General features: G+C 43.7%; 1 pseudogene; it reads left to right on the top strand.

Moving 5' to 3' along the window:
• The first annotated feature begins 1,834 nt into the window (after positions 1-1,834).
• Positions 1,835-3,204, top strand: LOC101777548 (annotated as a pseudogene).
• Positions 3,205-20,844: the final 17,640 nt, after the last annotated feature.

The raw sequence follows: 20,844 nt of genomic DNA, 5'->3' as shown, positions 1-20,844 counted from the left end.
AGAGAAAAGGGGCCGGTGAAGGAGGAGAGTTGTGTTGGGTCGAAAGAGGAAAGAGGAACGGGCTTTCAGCCGAAATAATGAAGTTAGGGTTTAAGGATGACTTGTTTTAGAAGTTGTGTGTAAGGTTTGGTTTATTCAAAATTGAAAAGATTTGAAATTTGAATGAATTAGGGTTTGAAGGACCTAGGTCTCGGGAACAAGCAAATGCAACGCAAATTGGGTGACATTTTGGGCATGGTTTAAATTATAAAAGGGTTTTAAATATATCCAGCTAATAAAATAGAAAGAAAATAGGTTAAGTTGTGAGAATTTAACAAAGTCCTAAAATTTTAGCTTAATTTAAAATGATCTAAAATGTTGGATGTTACACAATCAAAGGCTTACAATTTTTCTACGACGTGGTTGATGAGCGAGCATTGTTTGTTGTCAATTATAAATGATAGATAGAGTGATAATATAAATCATGCTTACAAATGTGGTTGTGAGCTTGTTGGTTCTCCCCCTCCCAAAAATTTCAAATGCTAATTTAATTAGTTTTATCCTGAATTAAACTTTTGCACTTTCATTAAGGTTGTATAAAATTACAACATCATCTATAACATCAAAATAATTTCATTAAATTCATTGTAAAATATATTTTGACATTACATTTTTTAGTATTTCCAGTCTTAATACATTTTGATATAATATGAGCAAAGTTAGATTAGAAACTAATTGGTTCAGCGCGCTGACAAGTTGGTGGTTCAGTAGTCAGCGTTGTGAAAAGGCGCCCTAGGGCGGTCGGCTTCTAGAATGCTTCACGGTGGTTTGTGCTAAAGCTGTAAAGCATGGCTCGTTATCGAACCTTACAAAAGAAAAGCTTCGTCATGGCAATCCCTTGCATAATTGATAGGAAAAAAACAGCTAAAGTGTCCAATAGTTGCAGTCACCAAAGAAACTTTTCTGTGCGTCACTGTACGTTCATGGTGGAAAACAATTAAGAATACTACTGTACGACTCGTACGTCCTCATCCTGGTTGGCTGCTTTCCTTAGCCGCCGATTGGCGATAGATTTGTGATCTATTTAGATCATGTAAAGAATGATGGCACCTCTATGTCTATATATATAAAAAAATGATGGCATCATCCTATACCATCAACTACAAATATACACTATTTTTAGATCCTCTTTGGTCACACCAGCATAGATATGAGGAACGATCGGAGCCAGGAAGGATCCAAGCTTGCTTATGGCTATGGATGGCAACGGGCACATTACCCGTGGACAGAGGGTTTACAAACCCGCACCCGCGAGGCAAACCTTGTACCTGTGCCCGCGCCCGCTGCCCATCATAGGCAAGAACTTGTGCCCGTACCCGTCACCCGCGGGCACACCTGTGCCCGCGGTAACGGGGGGCGGTGGGCGGCGGAGAGGTGGTGGCGGGCCGCAGGTGGCGGAGGGGGTGGCGGGTGCCAACGAGGAGATGGCGGCGAGCCACGGGTGGCAGAGGGGGCGGCGGGTGGCGGTGGGGAGATGGCGGAGGAGAGGTGGCGGCGGGGAGCGAGGGCGGCCGGCGGCCGGCGGGGAGGTGGCGGCAGGGTGCGGGAGTGGACTGCGGGAGCCGGGAGGACCGAGGATAAGGAACCCCTAAAAAAATGTATGGTCCACATGTCAGGCGTGGGTTCACGGGTTTACGGGCACGGGTAAGATATATTTATGCCCGCTAATTTTTACTCACGGGTACAAACTCAAACCCGCACCCATGCCTTTGGTACAAAATAGCCCCCTATCCTCGTCCTACCAGATTTTTGCTTACGGGCATGCGGGTAATTTGTGCAAATTGCCATCCTACTCATGGCAAAGCCAACCGTCGTGTTGCTACCGACCTGGGGCACCGGTCACCTCATGCCGATGCCGATGCTCCAAACTGCGAAGGGCTCCTCGGCCAAGGCAGCGTCGGCGACTTCTCCGGTTCTCCCTCACCGTGCTCGTCATACCACCACCGACGCCGGAGTCCACGGCCGAGGTCGCCGACGTCGTACGCCGCGAGCAAGCCGCCGCGGCCGGCCACGACGACGACGAGATCATCCGCTTGCACAGCCTCCCTGTCATCGAGCACCCGTCCAACAACCAGGGAATGCACGATCTCATCTCCGAGCTCGTGCGGCTGTACGTGCCCCACGTCAGGGACGCCGTCGCCGCGCTGTCGTCGCCGGTGGCGGCGCTCGTCATCGACTTCTTCTGTACGGCGGTGCTCGACGTCTCCCGCGAGCTATCCATCCCGACGTACGTGTACTTCGCCACCAACGCGTCCACACGCTCGCGCTCCTCCTGCACCTATCGGAGTCCAGCGATGCAGCGCCGGCAGAGGGCGGCGCGGTGGCCGTGCCCGGCCTGCCACCGGTGCCGTGGTCGTCCCTGCCATCGGCCTTACAGGACAAGACCAGCATGAGCTACAGATGGTTCATGTACCACGGCGGCGGAGCTCGAGCCGGCCGTGCTCCCACCGTCTACCCGACCGGGCCCGTGGTATCGATCAAGCCGCGGGCCGGGAGCCACACGAATGCGTGCGGTGGCTCGAGACGCAGCCGCCGGCGTCGGTGGTGCTGCTCTGCTTCGGGAGCATGGGTAGCTTCACACCTCCCCAGGTGCTCGAGATGGCCCAGGGGATTGAGCGCAGCGGGCAACACTTCCTATGGGTTCTGCGGGGCCCACCTGCAGCAGGTGGGGGGCACCCCACGGACGCCAACCTTGAGGAGCTTCTCCCGGAAGGTTTCTTGGAGAGGACCAAGGCAAGGGGCTCGTGTGGCCAGCGACCGCGCCGCAGAAGGAGATAGTAGCCCATGCTGCGATTGGAGGGTTTGTGACACAATGCGGGTGGAACTCGGTCCTCAAGAGCTTGTGGTTCGGCGTGCCGATGGTGCCATGGCCGCTTTACGCGGAGCAGCACTTGAATGCGTTCACGCTGGTCACCGACATTGGTGTCGCGGTGGCGATGGAGATGGACAGGAAGAGGGGCAACTGGCCGGGTTGACTCATCGGATCTTGAGAGAGCGTTGAGGTGTCTTATGGGTGGCAGTGAGGAAGGGAGGAAGGTGAGGGAGAAGGCAATGGAGATGAAAGAGGCGTGCAGGGAAGGCTGTGGAGAAGGGTGGGTCCTCCTACTCGGCCCTGCAGAGCCTCTATGCTCGTGTATCTGGTCAGCAGGTAGAGACACCGGCTGAAGTCGACGACGAACGCCATATCTGAGATCAGACTACAATGCACATGCCCCGGGTGTTTGCTCTGGGTTGTTTGGTTGATGCTTGTTTTCGAGACACCGGCTGAAGACGATGACGAATCACTAGTAGAGAACTGACTTTCAATCCACCCCTTTTATCCCGGTTTAAAGTTGGCCCGGGACAAAAGGGGTGCGGGGGGTGCGGAAATTTGGAGGGGAGCATTAGTCCCGGTTGGTAATTGCAACCGGGACTAAAGGCCCCCCTTTAGTCCCGGTTGCAACGGCTAGCTGGGGGGCGTCGGTGGCCGGCCCTTTTATCCCGGTTGGATCCTCCAACCGGGATAAACTTCCAACCGGGACAAAAGGTGTTTCCTTTTGTCTCGGTTGGAGTTTTTAACCGGGATAAAAACTCATCCCCCACCATATCCCGAGACAGAGACTTTCTTCTTCCTCCAGCCTGAGCCAGTCCAGCACATTGGTAGATAGCTGAGCTTCACCTACTCTCCGGTGGTGCCCAAGCAAGGGAGGTGCTGCCCGAAGTTTTTTCCCTCATTTTCGTGGGAATTTGACTCAGCCAACAAGTGCTGCGAAGGTTTGCTACTTCATCCTTGTGTTATGCTTTGATTTATGCTTTGGAGATGGAAAGATTATTTGCTACAATGTGATGATGAAGTAGAAAAATGGAGAGGTATTTTGAGCTAGAATGTGAGGGAGATTGATGTGTCATATATAGTATGCATTATTTCAGTGTTTTAAAAATGATGCTACCTTGTCTAGACAGTTTATCTTATCAAATTCAATATGGTTTTTTAAATCCATATACTTGTTGAACTTGCATACCGTGTTCATTTCTGCGACGATGTTCTCCGCCGAGTAGCAACGTATGTCAAGAAGGAGGTTCGATTCTACGAGAAAGAGTGGATACGGACATCGTGACCGTGTCCCCTTTTCCGTAGCATCTAACCTCTTTCATGACGAAGTGCGGTGCCGCCCAGCTGAGGACATCCTCGCGACATGAACACGGTCTTCAAGTTCAACAACTTCTGTAGTGGTAAGGAAAGAATTTTTGTACATAGATGACTTCTGCTACTTGTTGAACTTGCATACCGTGTTCATCTCGCCGAGGATGTTCTCCGCCGAGCAGCAACGTATGTCAAGAAGGAGGTTCGATTCTACAAGAAAGAGTGGATACGGACATCGTGACCGTGTCCCCTTTTCCGTAGCATCTAACCTCTTTAATGACGAAGTGCAGTGCCGCCCAGTTGAGGACATCCTCGCGAGATGATCACGGTCTTCAAGTTGAACAACTTATGCAGTGTTTGGGACTTTAATTTAAATATGTGTATTTGGATCTTCATGTTGTTGTATTGTACCATGTTGTTTGGATCTTTAATCGATTTTCACGCGTAATCCATTGTCAAGTGTAATCCATTTTCGTGCGTAATACGATACAGATGGACCGGCATTGGATGTATAATGCAGACAGGCGGAGCAAGGTGTTTATTGATGGCTTGCATTATTTTCTCGAAGTGGCAAAAGCGAACAAGCCAGAGAATGGGTTCGTATGTTGTCCATGCTTCCAATGCAATAACAGGAAGGAGTATTCAAAGGATTCCTGGGGGACTATTCACAGCCACTTGTTTAAATACGGTTTCATGCCTAACTATTTGGTTTGGACCAAGCACGGTGAACTAGGGGTTGTAATGGAAGATGGCGACGAGGAGGAGGAAGATGACACCATTCCGGACTGGGTTGCAGGCCAAGCTTTTGCAGGTACTACAATGGGCGAGGCTGATGAAGATGAGTTTGCAGAAAATGACCCTACTGATGACCTTGGTCAGGTGATACGAGATGCATACAGAGATTGCGAAACTGAGAAGGAAGCAGCAAAGTTGCAGCGCATGATACATGATCACCAAAAATTGTTGTACCCAGGTTGCCAGCAGGGCCATAAAAAACTAGGTACGACACTAGAATTTGTGCAATGGAAGGCAAAAAATGGTGTGTCCGATAAGGCATTTCAGGGGATGTTGAACATTGTCAAGAAGATTCTCCCCGAGAATAATGAATTACCGTCCACAACATATGAAGCTAAACAGATTATTTGCCCTCTCGGATTGGATGTTCAGAAGATACACGCATGCCCTAATGACTGTATCCTCTATCGTGGTCATGAATACGAGAAATTGGATGCTTGTCCCATCTGCGAAGCCCTGCGGTATAAGATCAGACGAGATGATCCTGTTGATGTCGAGGGGCAGTCTCCCAAGAAGAGAGTTCCCGCGAAGGTGATGTGGTATTTCCCTATAATACCACGCTTGAAGCGCTTGTTCAGGAACAAGGCGAATGCTAAGTTGATGCGATGGCACAAAGAAGACCGTAAGGAAGATGAGATGCTGAGACACCCCGCAGATGGGGCACAGTGGAGATCAATTGATAGAACATTCCCAGACTTTGAAAGTGAAGCAAGGAACATAAGGTTTGGTTTAAGCACTGATGGATTCAATCCATTCGGTGAGTTGAGTAGTGGTCATAGTACTTGGCCTGTGACCCTTTGTATGTTCAACCTTCCTCCTTGGCTGTGCATGAAGCGGAAGTTCATTATGATGCCGGCGCTTATCCAAGGCCCAAAACAACCCGGCAACGACATTGACGTGTACCTAAGGCCGTTGGTTGATGACCTTTTACAGCTCTGGAAGGAAGAAGGTGTACGTGTGTGGGATGAGGATAGACAAGAGATCTTTAATCTACGAGCACTGTTGTTCGTAACCATCAACGATTGGCCTGCATTGAGTAACCTTTCAGGACAGACAAATAAGGGATATCGGGCATGCACCCACTGTTTAGACGACACAGACAGCATGTACTTGAAGCACTGTAAGAAGGTCGTCTATATGGGTCATCGTCGATTTCTCCCTGCTCACCACCAGCTGAGAAAGAGCGGGATGCATTTCAAACGGACGCCAGACCATCATAAAAAACCTGCACACCGTAATGGAAAGCGTGTGTTCGAGATGATGAAGGATGTATATGTAGTCTTCGGAAAGGGACTTGGTAGCCAACCTGTTCCGAACGACGATAACGGACATGCACCCATGTGGAAGAAAAAGTCAATATTTTGGGAGCTACCTTATTGGGAAATCCTAGAGGTTCGCAACGCAATAGACGTGATGCACCTGACGAAGAATCTTTGCGTGAACGTGCTAGGCTTCATGGGTGTTTATGGAACCTCAAAAGATACATTGGAAGCACGACAGGACCTGAAAGCCATGGGGCAACGAGATGACCTACATCCGGAAAAGAGAGATAATGGACAACACTACTTACGTCCTGCCAGTTACACTCTCAGCAAGGAGGAGAAGGATAGCATGTTTGAATGCTTGAATAGTATGAAGGTCCCATCTGGGTACTCCTCGAATATAAAGGGAATAATAAATATGAAACAAAAGAAGTTTACAAATCTCAAGGCTCATGACTGCCACATGTTGATGACCCAGTTGCTTCCGGTTGCACTGAGGGGTGTTCTACCAGAAAATGTCCGGTTGCCGCTCGTAAAGCTATGCGCGTTTCTCAATGCGATTTCGCAGAAGGCAATCGATCCATCCAAGCTATCAAAGCTACAGAACGATGTGGTGCAATGTCTTGTCAGTTTTGAGTTGTTATTTCCACCATCCTTCTTCAATATTATGACGCACTTACTGGTTCACCTAGTAAAAGAGATTGGTATTCTCGGACCTGTATACCTACACAATATGTGGCCTTTCGAGAGGTTCATGGCAGTCCTAAAAAACTATGTTCGTAATCGTGCCCGTCCAGAAGGAAGCATCGCCAGGGGATATGGAACAGAGGAGGTGATCGAGTTTTGTGTTGATTTTATTGATTCAATTGACTCGATTGGGGTTCCAACTTCACGCCACGAGGGGAGGCTCCGAGGAATGGGCACCCTTGGAAGGAAATCAAGTTTGAGCAATGATACTAATTTGTTCGACAAGGCACACTACACTGTTCTACAACAGTCATCCTTTGTGTCTTCGTATATCGAGCAGCACAGGCAGATGGTAGCTTCCAAAAACCCGACCAAATCTGATGCTTGGCTTACCCGTCATCACATGGAAACTTTTCCCTCCTGGTTGCGCCAACAACTTATGGGTAACTCTGAGATTCACCCACAGCTTGCCTGGTTAGCCAGGGGACCTGCTACCACAATCGTCAAATTTCAAGGCTATGAGATAAATGGTTACACATTTTACACGAGAGCCCAGGACCAGAAAAGCACGAACCAGAATAGTGGTGTCCGCATAGATGCCATGGACAGAAATAATAGCAAGGAGTCGTATTATGGTTTCATACAGGAGATATGGGAACTCGAATACGGACCGCTGTACATCCCTCTATTTCTTTGCAATTGGGTGAAGCTAACTGCCGTCACCAAAGATCAGTACGGAATGACAATAGTAGATCTGAGCAAGATTGGATACAGTGATGACCCATTCGTACTTGCCAATGATGTGCATCAGGTGTTCTATGTGAAGGACATGTGCAGCAAACCCAAGAGGAATCCAGAAGAGACATGGGAGCCAAAGTGCCACATAGTTCTTCCAGGTAAAAGAAAAATCGTGGGAGTCGAGGATAAAACAGACCAATCAGATGATTATGATCAGTTTGATGGCATGCCTCCATTCGCCGTTGAAGTTGATCCAAGCATCCTGCTATCCAAAGAAGAGGCTCCGTACTTACGCCGCGATCATGATCAAGGAACTTTCGTGAAGAAGAAATTTTACAACGTTGTATTGTAATGCGTTAAATGTACATGACCTTAGTGTATTAATTGATACAATTTGTAATTTACCCTTGTATGATTTCATGTGTTATTAAATTTGTTAGGTGAAGATTTTTTAGATATACATGAACATTGTTAAGCACATACTAACATGGATTTTTCTGCGCATTCAAATAATTTAATTGAATAATTTATTGATCACAGCAATGCAGTAAAATAAATATTTTACAGGCTACATGAGTTGGTATAGAAATAATGATTACTTCATACTTATTGTCAATTTACTCGTTAATTAAATATATTTTTGCATGTACAAAATCTGAGAAGGTTTTGTTTTTCACCCTGGAATGCAGTGAAAAGGTAAAATAAAATCCATTTCCAAAAAACAGGCGGGAGAAGAAAAATAGGAAAAACGACCTTTTGTCCCGGGTGCTAACAGCAACCGGGACAAAAGGCCCCCCTTTTATCCCGGTTGCAAACGGCAACCGGGATAAAAGGGTACGTTTCGTCTCCCGCCCGAACGTACCCTTTTATCCCTGGCGGGGCACCCTTTTATCTCGGGTCCCGTCACCAACCGGGATAAAAGGGGGGGGTTAAAAGGCACTGTACTCCCTTCTACCCCCCGCCAGTTCCACACTTAGCGAAAATTTCGCAAGTCCCGCGCTCTCCGCCGTCGCCGCCCGTCCGCCTCCCTCGCCGGCCGCCGCCGTCGTCGTCCCCCATTGCGCCGTCGACGTCCCGCATTGCGCCGTCGTCGTCCCCCGGCCGGCCCTCCTCGATCCCCTCCTCGTCCGTCGACGGGCCCAGCCCCCGGCCACCTCGTCGCCGGCTGCATCCTCGTCGCCCCTCGTCGCCGCCTCCATCCTCGTCGCCTTTCGTCGCCCCTCGTCGCCGTCCCTTGTAGCCGCCGTCGTCGTCTTCGCCTCGGTCGCCGTCGTCCCGCCGTCGTCGTCTTCGTCCTCGTCGCCGCCCTGGCCGCCGCTGTCCCGCACGCCGCCCGGCCGCCGCCGTCCCGCCGTCACGTCGCCCCGGCCGCCGCCGTCCCGCCGCCCCGGCCGCCGCCCCGCGCGCGAGAGGTCTGCCGCGCCGGCCGGTGCGCCGGGAGAGGGTTTTCTTTTAATTTTGTTTTTTTAGATAGAATTGTAATTTTGTTAAGTTAGATTTTTAGATTTCTAATTTTGTTAAGTTAGATTTTTAGATTTCTAGTTAGTTTGTTAAGTTAGATTTCTAGTAGCTTGTTAAGTTAGAGTTGATACAGAGATCGCCGAGTAGCCGTCGTGATCGCCGCCGTCCCGCCGAGTAGCTACCGTGATCGCCGCCTTATAGCCGTCGTGATCGCCGCCGAGTAGCCGCCGTGATCGCCGCTGTCCTGCCGCCCATCACAACGTAGTAGGCACCGCCCGTGGTTCCGGTGAACCGCCTCCGCCGTACCGCCGCCCTAACAGCGGCCGTCCCGCCTCCGCCGCCCTTATCGCCGCCGTAGAAATTCGTCAAAATTCGTAGAAATTTGTCAAAATTCGTAGAAATTTGTAGAAATTCATAGGAATTCGTAAAAATTTGTAGAAATTCATAGAAAATTGTAGAAATTTGTAGAAATTCATAAAAATTTGTAGAAATTTGTAGAAATTCATACAAATTCGTAAAATTCGTCAAAATTCATAGAAATTTGTAGAAATTCGTAGAAATTCGTAGGAATTCATAAAAATTTGTAGAAATTTGTCAAAATTCATAGAAATTTGTATAAATTCATAGAAATTCATAGAAATTTGTATAAATTCATAGAAATTCATAGAAATTTGTATATATTCATAGAAATTCATAGAAATTCATAGAAATTCATAGAAATTTGTAGAAATTTTTAGAAATTTGTCAAAATTCGTAGAAATTTGTAGAAATTCGTAAAAATTCATAGAAATTTGTATAAATATTCCGGACTTTGTACGATTCATGTTATTTTATGATTTCATTATATACATGTATGATTCCGGACTTTGTAGGACTTTGTACAAATTTGTATTAAGACGATTTCTATGACTGTCATGTATGATTCCATGTATGTTTCCAGCAATAGTTGAAATGGCAGACGATGAGACCGCAAGGTATATCATGGAGCAGATAATCGCTGGTGATGGTAGTGGCGACAACGTTCCACTATCATACACGGATGAAGAGGGCACCCAGGCGGACATGTTCCTCAACATGTCTGCCGATGGGAATGAAGAGCAACAACCGCAGCAACAACTTGCCGTGGCGGAAGGTTCCGGCAAGGTATATACAACCATTCTTGTATTGTTTCATGCCACCGCTACTACTACGTACTAATTAACGAATCTTGAACTGTTAGCCCTCCGGATCGACACAAGGGCAGAAGACCCGAGGTCGTACAAAGGTGATGGAAGGGAGGCTTGTCATCACCGAAGTTACAGAAGAGGGCAGGCCGGTTGCTCCCGAGAAAGTAGCAAAGAAGTACGTTAGTCAAATCGGGGCAATCGTCCGGGACAACGTGCCTATCAGCATCAGAGAATGGAAGGGAAGAAGCGATAATCCGTACGCCCTTCCAGAGACAGAAAAGAATATGCTGTGGGAAGACGTGAAGAGACATTTCACATTCCCCGAAGGATATAGCGAGAAGGATGTCAAAGCGTGGACGCTTAAGAAGATGGCTACTCAATTCCAGACATTCAAGAAGATGCTGGACACCCACTACATCAAGAAGGGCAAAACTCCAGACTTCAACGCGTGGCCAAAGTTGAGGGACCACTAGGATGCATTTGTTGAATACAAGAGGAGTGAAGAAGGTGTGAAAAAGATCACGACCAACGTTGCAAATGCTAGTCAGAAGGGCTACCACCATCATTTGGGGCGAGGTGGGTATGGCTCAGCAATTCCCAAGTGGAGAAAGATGGAACAAGATCTGATCGAACGGGGAATCATACCTGCAACTATTGAATGGCCCAAACGATCAAAGAACTGGTACTACGCTCATGGAGGCTCCCTAAGCCAAGAGGATGGGACGCTGATTTTCAATGACACAATACGTGAGAAGGCCGAACATCTCATGAAGAACATTGAAGATTCCAAGGCTGGGAGGTTGAGGGTGGACCGAGAAAATGATGAGCTCACATTGGCCCTCGGTAATCCAGAGCACCCAGGACGTTGCCGGGGGTTCGGGGTGGTTCCGTGGAAGTTCGCTTTCCGAGGCGACAGCGCCTCTTACAGAAGCTGGAAGCGAAGAAAGGAACAGATGGAGGAGAGCTGGCGGCAGATGCTAGAACAAAGAATGATGGATGAAATCAATCGGCGGGTGGCCGACGCAGTTGCGGAGTTGGCGCAATCTGGAGCAATGCCGAATCCTCACACCGCCAGCCCTTCTCAACGCCTCGGGAGCAGTTGTGCTTCTACAGGGGTCCCCGATGCGCAGACGCCCAGGTTACCCGTGGAGGAGCAACGGTTCCCCGTGGATGCCATCACGCAACGAACCTCATGTGAGCTGCATGCACCGGTCGGCAACCTCACTATTAAGGTATACTTATACATAATATTTATGCAATCTTGTCAATTGATCCAGGCCTCGAGATCGGAGTTCAACTTGTTTACTTCTGCTATATGTACAGGTAGCGTACGGGAGTGCGTTACCAACGCTGGCAGGGCAGAGCAGTCATGGCATGGACATTCCAACAGGCTACGCCAGCGTCTGCGTCGAGCAAATAGTAGATGCCCAGTATGAAGCCCTAGAGCTCGACTTCCCGGGAGGCGACGGGGAAAAGACATTGGCAGATGCGCTTCATGGGATCATTCTATGGAAGAAACGCTACATCATTTTTCCCCGCACGGAGCCATCTCCTCAGACCTCAAGACCGCTCCCCGTAGATCCCGAGCAGCGTCCTTCTCCTCATACCTCGAGACCGGCATCTCCTGCTCCAGGACCGTCTCTTCCATCTATATCAAGGTCTCCATCTCCACCACATCCTGGTGCTGGGAGCGACGACGACAATAACAACACCCCTCCCCGATCACCGTCACCGGCACCAAGAGCGGCCCCCTCGAAGGAACCTGCAGCACCACTCAAGAAGTCACGAGCACCGCCTCCCAAGCAAAGACAGCAGAGAAAGAAGAAAACAAAGGTCGACCCTGAAGTGGCTCGCAAGGAACGCTTTGAGGCAATGTCTCATGCGGAATAGTGGGCAGAAATCCAACGAGAGGCCAGTGAGTGGTTCAAGAAACAAGCCGAATTAAAAAAGGTAAGGGAGATGGAGCCACCGCCAATAAGTCGGCGAGATTTAAACTTTTTTATCAGGATGGAGGAAGGAGCCAAGAAAAGGATACCACTCTTGTCAAACTATGAACGGGCTCTAGTAAAGGCTGATGAAAAGGATAAAAGAAAAGGAAAATCATCCTCCAGCGGTCCAGTCCCCGACCTGAGCAATTTATCAAAAAAAGATGCTCAACGGGTAAAAGCAATGCCCTTGGATCAACAAGCAAATATATTGAAGTTCATGGAAGAAACAGGTCTGGGACTTGATGAATGCATAGGGCAAGTCGAGACGCCAACTGCACCGCCCCCTGAGCCAAGATGGCCTTATGAGCTAGGCAAACCTCTAGTAAAGCCTTCAATGCTACGGAAGCTATCAACAAAGATGTACGAATTCCATCAATGGTACATGACGGCATCCGCCAACTCGAGGGAGATGATCGGCATGAAGGTAAAACCGATAGATTTTCACGGTGAAGGGGAGAAAGTGCTGTGGCTAGACTTCAAGGATATATACGAAGTGTACCATCATGATGCCCTGGACGTCTCTCTGATCAGCGCTTGGATTCTGTAAGTGTCCGTTTATTATCTCTACATGTAAATTTTGGCGTGCGTCACCATACTAACTTCATCTTCCATTTCATGTAGGATGCTAATTCAGACATGCCGCCGAGAGGCGTACCTACATGTAGGCTTCATGGATCCATCTGTAGTTAACCAACAACAGATACAATTAGCGCCGGAAAAAACCTTTGCGGAAATATACAATTTCCTACACAAACAAACATTCAAGGATTTCATACTACTTCCATACAACTTCAAGTAAGTGTGTGTATACCGTCTACTTTCGATGTCTTTGTCCTTATCTCTACATGTTAGTTAGCTCTAATATGCATGAACATTTTACGCACGCAGCTTCCACTGGATACTTATTATAATTGAGCCTGAAAGAAGCCACGTCACTGTCTTTGATTCGTTAAGGAAAGATTCGGTGGACTACCAAGAATTGCAAGACATGCTAGGCTTGTAATAATTCTGGACCTTTATCTCTATGCAAAAATTTATTTCCTAAATTTTATCCCTGTTACACTATGTCATTCATTATTCTAATACGCAGCGCATGGAAACAATTCATAAGGACACACAAAGGTCCATTCAAAGAAAATCTTACATGGAACACAAACTTCCCGGTACGTATGAAGTCTGCACATTTATTACATTGTATAACACGAATAGTTCATAACTTATTTTTTTCCGCACTGAAGTGCTTAAGACAGGAACCCGGAAATAATCTATGTGGCTACTACATCTGTGAGCACATGCACAGTTTTTTGGGACCCAAGGGACCGAAGATGACGCCGCACAACTTTAAAGTACGTAAAATAAATATATTACTAGTTAATTATTTTCTAGCTCCTTATATGTATTTGTTCATGTAACATTCACAAATTTCCAAATTATAGATGTTAAATATTCAACAAGGACTCTTGAAGGAAGAAAGAGTAGCGGCAATATGTGAAGGTCTCATTGGATTCATAATGGATGAGGTGGTAAATCCAAGAGGAGAATTTTATTACGATGGACGACAGTTAGACACTCCGATCAGCAACATCACGACGGGAAGATCGTAGGAAGATACTTTGATTTATTTGTATATATAATACGCGCTAATTATGATCGATTTGTACTAAGCTAGTTGAATTGTGTATATGAATTGTGTATATGAATTGTGTATAAGGATTGTGTATATATATAGTAATTGTATAATTACAAATCCCATTCGTTTAAATACTAGTTGATTTCGTTCTAAAAAAATCTCAACTACAAGGTTAACAAATTAAAAGGGCCGCGGTACTACTATACGTATACGTGATGCATGCATGAAACATTCAGGCGTCACCAGTGCCATGCAAGCGCCATTTAGTCCCGGTTGGAATTGAGCCGGGACTAAAGGGGACCCCTTTAGTCCCGGTTGGTTTATCCCGGATGGATATCCGAGAGATATGCACCCTACCAACCGGGACTAAAGGTCAATTCTCTACCAGTGAATGCCAGTTCAGAGATCAGACTACAATGCACATGCCCCGGGCGTTTGCTCTAGGTTGTTTGGTTGATGCTTGTTTTCACACCATCCCTTATAAGCAACCTATACCTGCTTATAGGGTGCAATATAATCAAAGGGTTATCTATATCAATATCAGTATAAGGTCTATCCATAATTTGTTAGATAGAAGACATAGCTCTCGCGGGACCATTATTGGGCGATCGTTCGCCGCCACAGGGTGCGGATGAACGAGCTCGCATAGGGATTAGGTGATGACAAATACAATTGTTTATTCGGCCAATCCACCATAGCAAATATATTTCCTCCCTGGTCATGTGCGCATATTTTCTATTGTTTGTTTTCTCATCTTGCTTTAGACGGTTTTTCCCATTTCCCATATCTAACTTTTGGCATGAGTTTTTTTTCCCTTTCCCGGATAGCGGGTGAGTGGGTAGAAAATAGGGCGGCGGGAGTGACTTTCAGATGCATATGAATGCGAAAGCTCTAATTTGAAAAAAATACTTTTCTTGTTATGAACGATCAGCTAATCAATTCCAAACATCAAAAAACATTTTACAACATAGTATGCAGATAAAAATTGTGTCAACAAAGGTAGGAAAACAGACAAAACTACTTGTTTTATGAAATCAGGTTTCATCACAGCGTGATATTAGTCCACACTAATACCCTGCAAGAAAGAAAGAGATAAATGTAGTCAAAAAAGGAAGCAAGAAATCCAGGCATCTCAAACTCATAACAATATTGAATGCATTTGAAAAAAACTTACGCTTTCGTAATTCAAAAAGCTTTATAACAATTCTGTACATGGCACTTTATAATAGAATATGAAAAACTATTGAATAACTTTATACCCCAACTTTCAACATATAGATCTAAAACTTTGTACACCCCTAACTTTCCTATCACATATAAAAAACATTGTATGCTATTAGGAAGAGCTTATAAGTCGTACAATAAAAACTTTGAAACACATATAATTTAGGAGTGTAGAAAAATGATGCTACATGTAAAATTGCTAGCATAATTTGTGTTGGATCCATTTTTCTTCCTTAAAAAAAGCACACATTAAATTCAAAGCCTTGTGGGAGGGTAGAATAATTTGTGATGATGTAAGAACTATGAAATAACTACATCTTACATCAAGAGTTCTATTTCTAGGTTTAGTAGTTCTTACATCAATAGAGATTTCATGGTTGCAGAGCTCTTATGAAAAAGAGTTCTACAAACCTTCATTTTTCTAAACTTTACAATACAAATAAATAAAACTTACTACTTGCACATTTCAAACATTACACTCGTAAATACAAAACTTTGTAATTCCAAAACTTTGCCCTCTAGATTTAGGAACTTTGTACCATCACATTATGAACTTTACACTCCTAGCTACGAAACTCTGTACTTACAAAAGGTGAGACTACTAATTCAAAGAACTTTGTACTAGCACATTTAGAAATTATTAATATAAGGTCTAATACTTTTTAAAAATCATATATAGGAACTTTATGATTCAAACAAATTTGGACTCCCAAATATAGGAATTTTATACTATAACATTATAAACTTTGTACTCCCAACTTTTAAACTTTTAATTCCAAAAGGTTAAACTTCTAAATTTAACTGCTTCACACCAGCGTGTTTTGAAAACATTGACAATAGAATGGTGCATGCATACATAGTCATTTCTATTTTTTTAGGCCAACCTTAGCATGCAATTTCAAAACATCAAGCCATGAAAATTTGAGAATTAAAATTTGGACCCAATGATTTAGAACTTTGAACCTAGAGATTTAGAACTTTGGACCCTAGAGATTTAAAACTTTGAACCCATAGATTTAAACTTTGAAACCAAAGAATTAAAACTTTGAAGTTTGTATAGAATAACTCCAAGGATGCTATTATATGTTGCCAAGTATCATTTGTGTAGATGATCCCTAGTTTCCTACCCTTGTAACCTTGCATGTCAACTCCTATAGAAATTTCATGGACCATCAGGATATAATGGAGCAAAATCTTATGTAAAACCAGTTATAGATGCTAGAGGCATACATTTTTACAATGATACTTTTTTTTCTAGGAATAGAACCTCCTTGGGCTCAAGTATTATCTGTATGATACACTATCTTCACTAGTGCCTTGAGTACTAAACTGAGTTGTTGCTACCCAAAACCGCAATGCAATGAATCTGATGGCATGGTCAAATAGAAACTAAAAGTAGCGATTCTCATATTCACATTGCAGAACTAACTACCAATCTAGGGAAGCATCCAAGAAAGAACTATTTACACAATGAAATTAAACCAATAGCAGGGTGAATTTGTCTGCATACTACTGGCTTCTGAAACAAAATACCAACATGCATATCACCAACGATAACAATAGATGTAGATCTTGTTAGCCTGGGCAGGGAAGAAATGACATACCATATCGTTCTTGAACTCAAGATCTTGCAATGTGAATATGAAAACTTCTGAATCAAATAAATTCTACTCCTATTGTCACTAACTTTCAAGTCACATATCAAACCCTTTTGTGCCTAATAAATAAATAAATTTCATATATTGTGTCCAAAAACTTCCCATGTCTCAAAAACTTTAAAGGGCGCATTATAAACTTCGACACTACTAACTAAAACCTTTGGTTGCAGATATGCAGGAACTTTAAATGTGCATGTCTGCAGAAAATTTTGGGCAAAAAATTTAAAGATATTGAACATAGAAAATGAATATATCAAAATAGTATGATAAAACAGTTTGAACCCCCTTAATTTACATGATTAAACTGGTATGCCTAAAAAAATATTTCATGTCATGTTGGGAGAACAAAAAGAAACTTTAGGCATAGATATTGAAAACTTTGGACCCATATATATATATATATATATATATATATATATATGTATGTATGTATGTATATAACTTTGAAATTCATGTACAAAAACTTCAAAGCATGCTACCATATATTGCTAAATTAGAAAAATGATAGTTGTGCATAAAAAAGTGAAATTCATGGTTGCTATCATGGATTGGGTGACCATGTCCACTAGTATATGCTCCAAGGGCATGATCATGCATTCTAATTGGTTGACATTTGCATCAGCAGAAACTTTAAAAATATAGCTTATACACAGTATTCAGCTACCTCCTCAAAAGGTATTGAAAAATTGAATATTACTCACACTTCTGACCGCTAGATCATGAATAGCCATAGTCTCTTTCAGTTCCACACATACAATACAAACTAAAAAACCCAACAAAGCTTTGGTAGTGTTGTTCTATGGTAAATACCACAAAATATATTCTTATTGACAGATAGCATCTTAGAGAGTTTATTTCGACTCAATCCACTACCTTAGTCTTACCACAACTGTGAGGTTTCATGCATATACTACCATTATATTCTCACTCCAAAACTTTGCAGTACCAAAATTGAGGAACATTCTACACTATAGTAGCACATTTCAAACTTTGTGCTCACAGCTTTAAAACTTCATAATCATTGGTTAAAAATTTTCAACTAAAGAGCTTTCTACTAGTGGATAAAAAACCTCATACAAAATTAGTAGAAACTATCTACCAACAAATTAGATACTTAATACAAAAAATGGTAGATTTTATTATCTGAAGTTTTAAACTTTATACATGCCACTTTCAACATATTATTCTCAAACTTTGAAGCATATATCTAGAAACTTTGTGCATCGCACTTCCAAGCTAAGTTTTGAATTGCACGTGAAAACTTTAAGCTTCAAGGCCAAAGGCTTAATACTTGGATATTGAAAGCATTTAAATTGCAAAATGAAAACTTTCCACATACAAAACTTTCATATTGCATACTGGATATTTCTATTTGAAATGATTTATTATGAACACATACAACAGGCTGTGTACTTATCTACCGGGCTCTAAAATATATCATGCGCATAATTTGTGAATTGAAACATTTAGTGAAGCAGAAGAGGAGAATGGAAATCCGTGGTGCCAAGCACAAGGCAACCAAGGAAAAAGGTTGAGATCTGCACAAGGAGAAAGCATCCACTGCATAGTTCTAGCAAAAAAAGAAGCTACAACATAGCAGATCCAAAATCTTTTTATATATGTGTATTACAAACTTTCTAGAAATTTCTGTACACCCCTTAACTTTTAAATGGTACATACAAAACTAAATACATAATGATTATAAACCTTCAAATAATTATTGGGGGGCTTTTTGTACATCCGGATTCAACTTTGAAATGGCATATACATAACTTTATATACACTTCATGTAAACTTTCAATCATTATTTGGGGCCTTTTTGTATGTATTTAGTTGAAAGCTCTTCTTTAAATGAAAGTAAAATGGAATAAACATTAGATATAATAATTTATTTACAAACATGCAGTCTGCATACTTGCCCATCAAATATTTAGAAGCATTTTGGACAAACCTACACAAATAGTAGTACCTTTTACTCTAAAAAGAAAATGCTAACTCCAGAGTAACAAAAGTATTTTTTTTTCAAATCAAAGGGTATACATTGGTTGTGTTCTCTATTCTAATGCCATGCAGTGGTGGAATGAGAACCAGAACTATGCCAAACTACCAATGTAAGAAAGACAAGCCAGACTCAAGGGAACACTACTTTAGTTGCTGAAGCAACACGCACCTAATGTGGTAGCCAAAGATGAAGTTTGACATGAACCTGTGAGCACGTGGCCATCAACAAACCCTGATATCAATATCGCAGCCTCCATGGTCTCCCCTGCCCTGCATTGAGGCTAATCACAACAAAATGAATGATCGTGTGTGAATCTATTGGTACCAGTGCAAAAGTATTCTTCAATTAATCCAAACAGGCACCTGTGCTGCCCTACTTGAGCCAGCGCTCTCCATGTTCGGCGTCAAGGATGGCATGTGCGGGTTGCCCCCGCGGTGGCCATAGCTCGAGGAGCCATGATTTCCTGGTCCATGGTTAGGCTCACATGAGGATAAGGGGGATGTAAATCGTAGCCGGAGCGAGAGAGGCAAGTAGGACATGCAATGCCAACCGCTACCACTACCATGCTAGCTGGAGTTCCCTCTGCAAGCTGCAACCTTCAATTAATTCTGCTGCTGCCACAGGCAGCCACAAAACCTAATGACCCTAATCCCACCCTTTCTTCTCTGATGTGGCCGCGACACCTTGCCTGCCGGTGAGCATAAGCCCTAGTGAATCTATTTTTGGAGGTGGATTGAGATCTTAGAGAGAGGATGGGGAGGAGGACGGAGGATTAGAGGACGGGAGAGAACTGAAGGGAAACGAAAGGGGAAGGCCGGTAGGGATAAGGTCGGGTGGCTTACGGTCTCTTGGAGAGATGGAGGGAACGCCACGCGTCCGTTCGCTGCAACCGGTCTCAATGCACACGTGTCAACTAAGGATTTTGTAGCTCTCGCCTTTTGCATAAACAGATTCATACCTCTAGTACACTAATATCATTGAACCATAATTATACTTAAATGGAAAATAAATTGGACTATGAGCTTCATCAAACACATAGACTACAATGAAATCACCACCTATTGTTTAAGGAAAACACCATAGTTGTGCAATCAATGTTTGATGACATGCCTTCGTGCTGTCGATTAATTACCCAATAGCTTAGCCAATGCACACCCTTTATGCACCTCTAGAAATGGCGATGATTTCTAGAACTGATTACTGACTGTGACATTTGCCCTTGGAATAAATATGAGGTGTCCCCATAAAACATTGTGGCATAGTGTATCATGCATGTTTATGTGGACTTGAATTTATCTATGGACCGAGATAACGCGCGACGGGTCGTGCAAACACCATGCGCATGACCCCTATCCGGTGTCACCACATGTCTCTGATTCATCTGAAACACGAATAGAGAAAGACACCTCGCAGAAGCATATGGAGTAATATATGCGGAGACGTCGGTTTCCAAATGATGTTGATGCTGACATCAGTAAGAAAAATTAGCCACCTTTTCTTTAAATAAGCATTACTCTCTCACAAAGTATCCATTTTTAAATCCGTTTGCACCATTGTGCTTATTATAATAAAATCTACAAAACAAGATCCATATTCGATATGTTTTGACGTGTTTTTACATGAGAGACAACTTATATTGATTGTACATAGCAACTTATGTACAAAGTATGTAGCAGTTTAAGTATGAAACTTATGTGTAGACCAAGAGACAACTTTTATAGATATAGTGTGGCATATTATGTAGAGGCAATGTAAACTTGTCTAAAGACTATATAGCCGCATATACTATGTGTCTAGTAATCTAGTAGGAAATTTTTGTAGAGACAAATGTATCAACTTATATAAAAGAATGTGTAACCATTTGTGTGCAAAAGCCATAACAACTTATGTAGTATGTCTGATATCACAACCTCTATGGAGATAATTTAGCAACCTATGTAGATATTTTAGATAGGTAATAACATGAGGGTAACATTTATAGTTTATGTAAACCCAAACTACAAAGCATGTACATTTAAATCTAATTGTATGTTTGATAACAAGTTATATTGTAATAATGCATTAATTTTTG

Source organism: Setaria italica, chromosome VIII, assembly GCF_000263155.2.
Source record: "Setaria italica strain Yugu1 chromosome VIII, Setaria_italica_v2.0, whole genome shotgun sequence".
Taxonomy (NCBI): Eukaryota; Viridiplantae; Streptophyta; class Magnoliopsida; order Poales; family Poaceae; genus Setaria; species Setaria italica.
Note: the sequence above shows the minus strand (reverse complement) of the source record. Positions and strands in the feature narration are given on the sequence as shown.